Raw genomic sequence first — 6219 nt, 5'->3', positions numbered from 1 at the left:
CCTTAGTAAATTGGATATCCTTTAATCATGCCCTTAACAACCCATGATGAGCTATTAATTGTATGTGCGCTACATCACTTGCAAAATCCCCCTGTACTATTTTAGCTTTCCCTTCTCTCAGCTTATAGCAGCAAGAATTTATCTGGAAATGCTTTCTTTCTCTTTTTTCCTAATTCTGATTAGGACTTCAAAAGTCATATCCTCAGACCAAAATGAAGTCAATTTTTCCCTTTAGTCATGGTAACTTCACTTTACTTAGCGTGTAGGCTCACAAAGACAACAATTTGTTCCATTTCCTATCTCCTCTTTCTCTTTTTGTCTCCAGAAGTTTTGCTTTTTCTTCTGAAAACAGAAAGAAATTAAGACAATAGCTGGCAAGAACTTACGTTTCTGTGCTTTTTCTTGGGATGTTCATATTCTATTTGTGGAAATTTTGCTTTTATAAGGATTGAGAGGATAACACATTATTAGATGTATTTGGTTTGCCTAACCTTATGGAGATGATGGCAATTTTGTGTCAATAGAAACTACTGTTCAAAATAGCAGCTTTTCTGTTGTGGCTCAGTTTGTTCCAAAGCAGGTTACCAATTGCAGGCTCCACTTCCTTTTATTGCCAGTTTAGTAATAACCAGAGAAAGAGTTCAGTCTATTTGTATGGGCTGCTGTTACCTCCATATTTAATTGCTGTCTAATATTTAATTGATTTCTGCTTTTTTCCCCTTTTACTTCCTCAGACTGAGCTAAAGTGGAAAAAAATCCAGTTTATTCCCTCTTTAGGCAGCTTCTGTACTGCATTTTCAATGCCATACAGAATAATGCAATTTTTTTTTAATCTTCTGCTTTGCTAAATATGCTACTTGACTTTTGTCATAAAACTCATCAAGAGCTTTTTCAGTACAGAAATCTGTGCTATGTGTAAAAGAAGGCTTGCCTGTAATGTTGGTAGTTGTGGTGTTATATTTTCTAGATTCTCATGGAAAAACTACAAAAGAAGCAATAGGAAAAGCATAATGTTGCTACAACATGCTGATTTACTGAAAGACAACCAGCAAAGGTTTTATATGAAAATTCATTTGATCTGCATCAACAACATGTATGGATGAAAAGGACATACTTAGTACGCTACTGAAAGTAAGTTCCTTGTAGTATGTATTATTGCCTGCTGTGCCCATCAAATTGAATTTACACTTAGTGATCTGGTGAAAAATGGTGCCTGGATCAATCGTTTGGGGAATGGCTATAGGAAAAATGATGTGTATTCTGTCCAACACCCAAAAATCAATGAGGTGTAGCTGGCTGTGTATATGTTGTCATCAAAGCAGCTCAAATTCAGATCCATTTTTAGTGTGCAATGAGAAATCAGCACTTACAGGACAATAACAGCTATTTTTAGCCCAGACCAGTTGTTTGCATACCTGCTTCAGCCATGCAAACAGATCAGCTGCTGCACAGTAAGTGTCCTCTCAAAAATAAATAGATAAATATTTTTTAAAAATTCAGTAATTACCAGTTTGTGTGAGTGATATCCCAAGCTCATTCTCACAAGTACCATTTGGCATACCCTAAGCTCTAAAACAGTCTTGAAACCTCTCAAGAAAAGAGAGAGAGGGAACTGAAATGACAACACAAGAGACACAATTTACAAAGAAATAGCAAAAGTAATATTTGAAAATCAAAAGTCAAATATATACTTAGCTTCAGTGAAACTCTGTATATCAATCTGATTTAACATTTCAGCCTCAAATGCTAAATAATGATTTACAAAACCTGGCAAAAAAAAAAAAATCTTCATATTGTCCTATATATGGCAAATGCTCTTTCTGCAAAATCTGTGCATGAACAAGATCTTTGCCATGATTTAGAGGAATAAAAAAGAACATTCCAGAAATGGGAATTCCTCTTAATAGAAATTAGTCTGGGAGTTTCGTTTGGTTTTTTTTGTTTGTTTGTTTTTTTAATCTTCCTATACACTACACTCTATAAGCTACAGAAACTCTAAGATTCTCTCCCTGCAGCAGGGAAGTTTGTCTTGTGTGTTTAGTTTCCTCAGCAAGCTCTCATACAGACAACTCATGTTAATACACAGTTGTACAATTAACTTTGAGGAGTAAGCATCCAAAAACTTTTACATTACAGGAAGCTGGAAACCGAAATCACTGAAGCAGATTTGCCATATTTTAAAAGGTAAGGGAGTTATTGCAGCTAGTTTTGCTAGGAGGTGTAACCTCTTATTAGCCAACTAAACATACGACTGTTGCTGATATTGGGTACACAAGCCATTCCTTTCATGGAATACACAAGACATTCTCCTTTTTCACATTGGGTACACAAAACATTCTCCTTTTTCGCTGCTGAGGGAAATTCTTTGTCACCCAATTGATTATGACTGAATGACAGGATTGCACGTTGAGCAGTTGCAAAAAGTAGCAAAGATATTAGACCGCTTGAACCAAACTCCATTTGCAAAAATCAATTCTATCATGAGAAAAAATATTTGTCACTTTTTACTTTTGTGAAGGATTGATGCTTAATATCACAGAAAGCATCCAGCCCCTGGCTACCGCTTAGAAAATATGCTACATTTGCTTAAGCTGTTGTACCATTGCAATATTGCATGTAAACAGAAACAAATTATGCACATTAATTTCTTAGAGGTGAGAAATTATAACATGGGGTGATGATTACTTTGCTAATGTGTATTTATCTCTTAGACATGTCAGAACATACTCACAAGTGGTATCAGCAGGTAAAAAGATTTTGTGTACCTAAAATCCCAGACTGTTAAACCAGTCAGTACATCTCCTTGTCTAAGCTTGTTTCAGGGTCTACTGTAAGAAAGCTCTCCTCAATTATACAACCTGTGAATAAGAACCGTGGCCTTGCTCGGTAAGACTTCAGTGGTTTCTCTAGTGTTATGACTGCCATTCAGTATGTTAACCCTGCAGTAAATGCAAGGTAGCTTAACTATAGTTTTGTTATAGTTAAGAGGTGGGATGTTAAAAATATACTTCTTGCATGATGATTGAAAAATCCAGTTAATTAGGGAAAACTGAATCTCCAGTGCTTTGAAACCACTTGTTCCTGACTAAATGAGCACTAAAATGTTATCAGATCAGAATTTTCAACACCGTCCATGCTATTAAGTGACCAAACAGTGTAGATAATGCAGAACCCTGCCCTGTGCTTTTGTCCATTCACCTGTAAAATAACCAGCAGAGTAATCATACCTTTTCAGTCTGGATGGCTCTCTTTAAAACAACCAAACAAAAAGCCTCTTAGGCAGCAAACGCAGTGCATTTCCCCTCTCTTTTGGCACCTGGTCTGAAGAGCCAAGCAGCACCGTCCTCGCAGACATCCTGAAACAGGGAGGGACCTTCTGGTATGTTAAAAGGCAGTAGCAGAGACAGACCCGCCTTTGGACTGGCCCAGCTTTTTCCCTTCCAAATATTTTTATCTGCCCCTCACCTCACCACCTGCGCACACGAAGCGCTCTGGCTTGCCCTCAGTCTCTCTCCTTCCAGCTGCAGCAGCCAGCCTGGGTTTTCCTCCACGGCTTATCTTTTCTGCCCACCACCCTCCAGAGTGAAACCCAGCCTTGTTTCCCAAGTACCAGCCCGGATAGCTCTCGCTTCCTCCACCGCTGCAGCACAGGGCACCTCTGCATCCCCCTTTCTCCGGGCAGCAGCTTCTCTCCGAGTCCCTGGAAGTCCCTCGCAGGCCAGGCAGCAGCTCGTGCTGCCCCGTCCGCCCACGGGGAAATGGGGGACCTGCCCCCCTGCAGTGCTGGTACGTCTCCTCCCAGCGTTCGGTCCTTTTTCTGCCGGCTCACCGTTACCACGTATAGCACACCTCCAGCTCTTGCCTTGTTTTGCTTTCCCTGCCTGCTATCCTCCTGTTCCCCCGCAAACCCCTGAGTTGCAGCAAATCCAATTTTATAGCTGGGGGAGACGGACTTTGGAAGTAAATGTGAAAGGAGCGACAAACAGAAGAGACAGAAAACCAAGTGGGGTGGAGAGAAAGGCCAGGAGTACCTGGAGTGAGAAGCTTTTTGTGGTTCTCCTGGGAAAAAACTGCCGATGCAGTCAACAACTATAACAGTGTTTTTCTACCACGGGCAAGTTAAATGTGTTTAATTGTGAAGTACTTTATAGCCATGTGTGTGTAGTATATTTGTACTGCAAAGTGCTGTTATACTTGGCCATAATATAAAAGTAAATCCTAACATTTTTTAATCCAGTAAAACAGCTCGAGCTATTATATTAGTCATTATGGACCCCAGCAGAGGTGTAGGAATCTCATTAGGAATGTAAATGTCAGGTAGGACACTTAAAAACCTCATTATGGGGAAGAACCCAAGTATCAAAAGTGACATAAATTGCTGGCCAACCTGAGCATTGCAGAAGAGAAATCCTGCAGAGCTCTGTAATGTGGTTTAATTGGAATGACAATTACTTCCGGCTTTATCTTGATATAATGAAGATTAAATGTACGGATAACTAGACTTGTGCTTAAACTGACTGACTAAAAAGAGAGTTATGTAGAGAAAGGTAATAAGTCTCTTTAAATATTGAATAAAGCTGTTAGGGCAATAAAAACATTTTGTAGGAGTTTTGTGTACTTTAATAGTATATCTGTTAGTAGTAATGCTACAGACTGACATGGTATAAAATTACATAGATCTGTCTAGTTCAGATCTGAAATTTAGGCTTACTCAGCAAAAACTACTTTCCTAATATAAACTTAGCTTTCATTTTTGTTGGCCTCCGTATTTGCTTCTCTTGCCTTGCTTTGTGTTCGAGAAGCCAGGCTCTACTTGGCAAGAGCATGAAGCAATTCCTGATAAGAGGGTAAGCCCTTGTAACTGTGCAGAGAGTTGGGGTAGGACCGTTGCACAGCTTTAAGTGATTTCAAAGCCGAATTGGAAGAAATGAAATAGTAACGTTTGAAGATATACGCTTGTGACCTGCTGCTGTAGTGATGAAGCTTAGGTGAAGGGTAACGTTAGGAATTCACCGAGGGGATGAGGACAACGCAGACAAACTGCTTTTGACTGCTCTTTGCCTTTCAGCTGTGTCCTTGTTCTGTCTTTCTCTCCTTTCACACCTTTCCCCATTATCAAAAGGAAACTTTGGAGTACAGTAGGATTGGCTGTGTTTGCTTTGATGTAAATAAAATTAAACTGGACTTCTTGCAGGCAATCAGTTTTGATTATGTTGATTTCTCTTTATTTAAGGGAATTGATAGGGGTGTTGCAGCGTACCCTGAACTCTGATCACTTTATAGAAGCTAATCAGAATACGGAGCTTTACGTTCTCTACCATATCGAGATTAGCCACATGGTGATCAGGAAAAGCCTAACCAGGTTCAAGAATTTGCCTAACAGAGGCATAAATATCAGGGAAGCATCCGCGCACATTCAGCAGCTGAGCTGTTCTATATAATAGATGGCATGTATTTCTTTTGTTAAATCAGTCACAGAAACACTGTACAAACAAAGCATAGCACAGCACATTGTTTTTCATTTTTGAGGAAAAACAGCAGAACCCACAGGAGATGCAAGTAATGAAGGTAGTGGGATGAGTTTGTTATATCCATAAAGCAAAATTAGTTGGGCTTTGGCTTTAAATCTCCATTGGATTTGCTCATTCACTGCTGTCCATATAACACCATCACACTGTTTAGCACAATTAGGCTTGATTGTTTAAACAGTCTGGATTGAAATAGCATTAATTAGCTATGTCATGCTATTACTCATTGTCCATAAACTTGCTGTTACCATTCAGCTCATGCTTGAATTTACTGGCAGAGCAAAATCTGAAAACCATATCAGACAAAGAATACTTTATGAAGCTGTTTTATTTTTTGCTTATTCAGTTTTCTGAGGGAGGACGTACTGCAATGCTATGAAAAGCTTTTTAAATCTAAAATGGGGTAGAGAAAGAGAGAGAAGAGGGAGATAGGAACAAATCTTATTTGTTTAGGTTAATACGTAGGTTTGCAACCAGGAAACCTTTCTATTTTTCCCTGTTTAATAGTCTATACTAAAATTTCTAAATTGACTTCCTGGGTGCACAGAGTTGGTCTTTTGCCTTTTACAGAGATCCCAATCCAGCAATTTACAAGCACAAGATTTGCTTTCCTTCTCACAAATGTTTTACTTTGCCTTGCTTTTATATTCACTTTTTTCTTTTTAGCTGTTTTATAATGAGCACATGAACT

Source organism: Haliaeetus albicilla, chromosome 6 (genome assembly GCF_947461875.1).
Source record: "Haliaeetus albicilla chromosome 6, bHalAlb1.1, whole genome shotgun sequence".
In the NCBI taxonomy this organism is placed as follows: domain Eukaryota; kingdom Metazoa; phylum Chordata; class Aves; order Accipitriformes; family Accipitridae; genus Haliaeetus; species Haliaeetus albicilla.
This window is presented reverse-complemented; position numbering follows the sequence as displayed.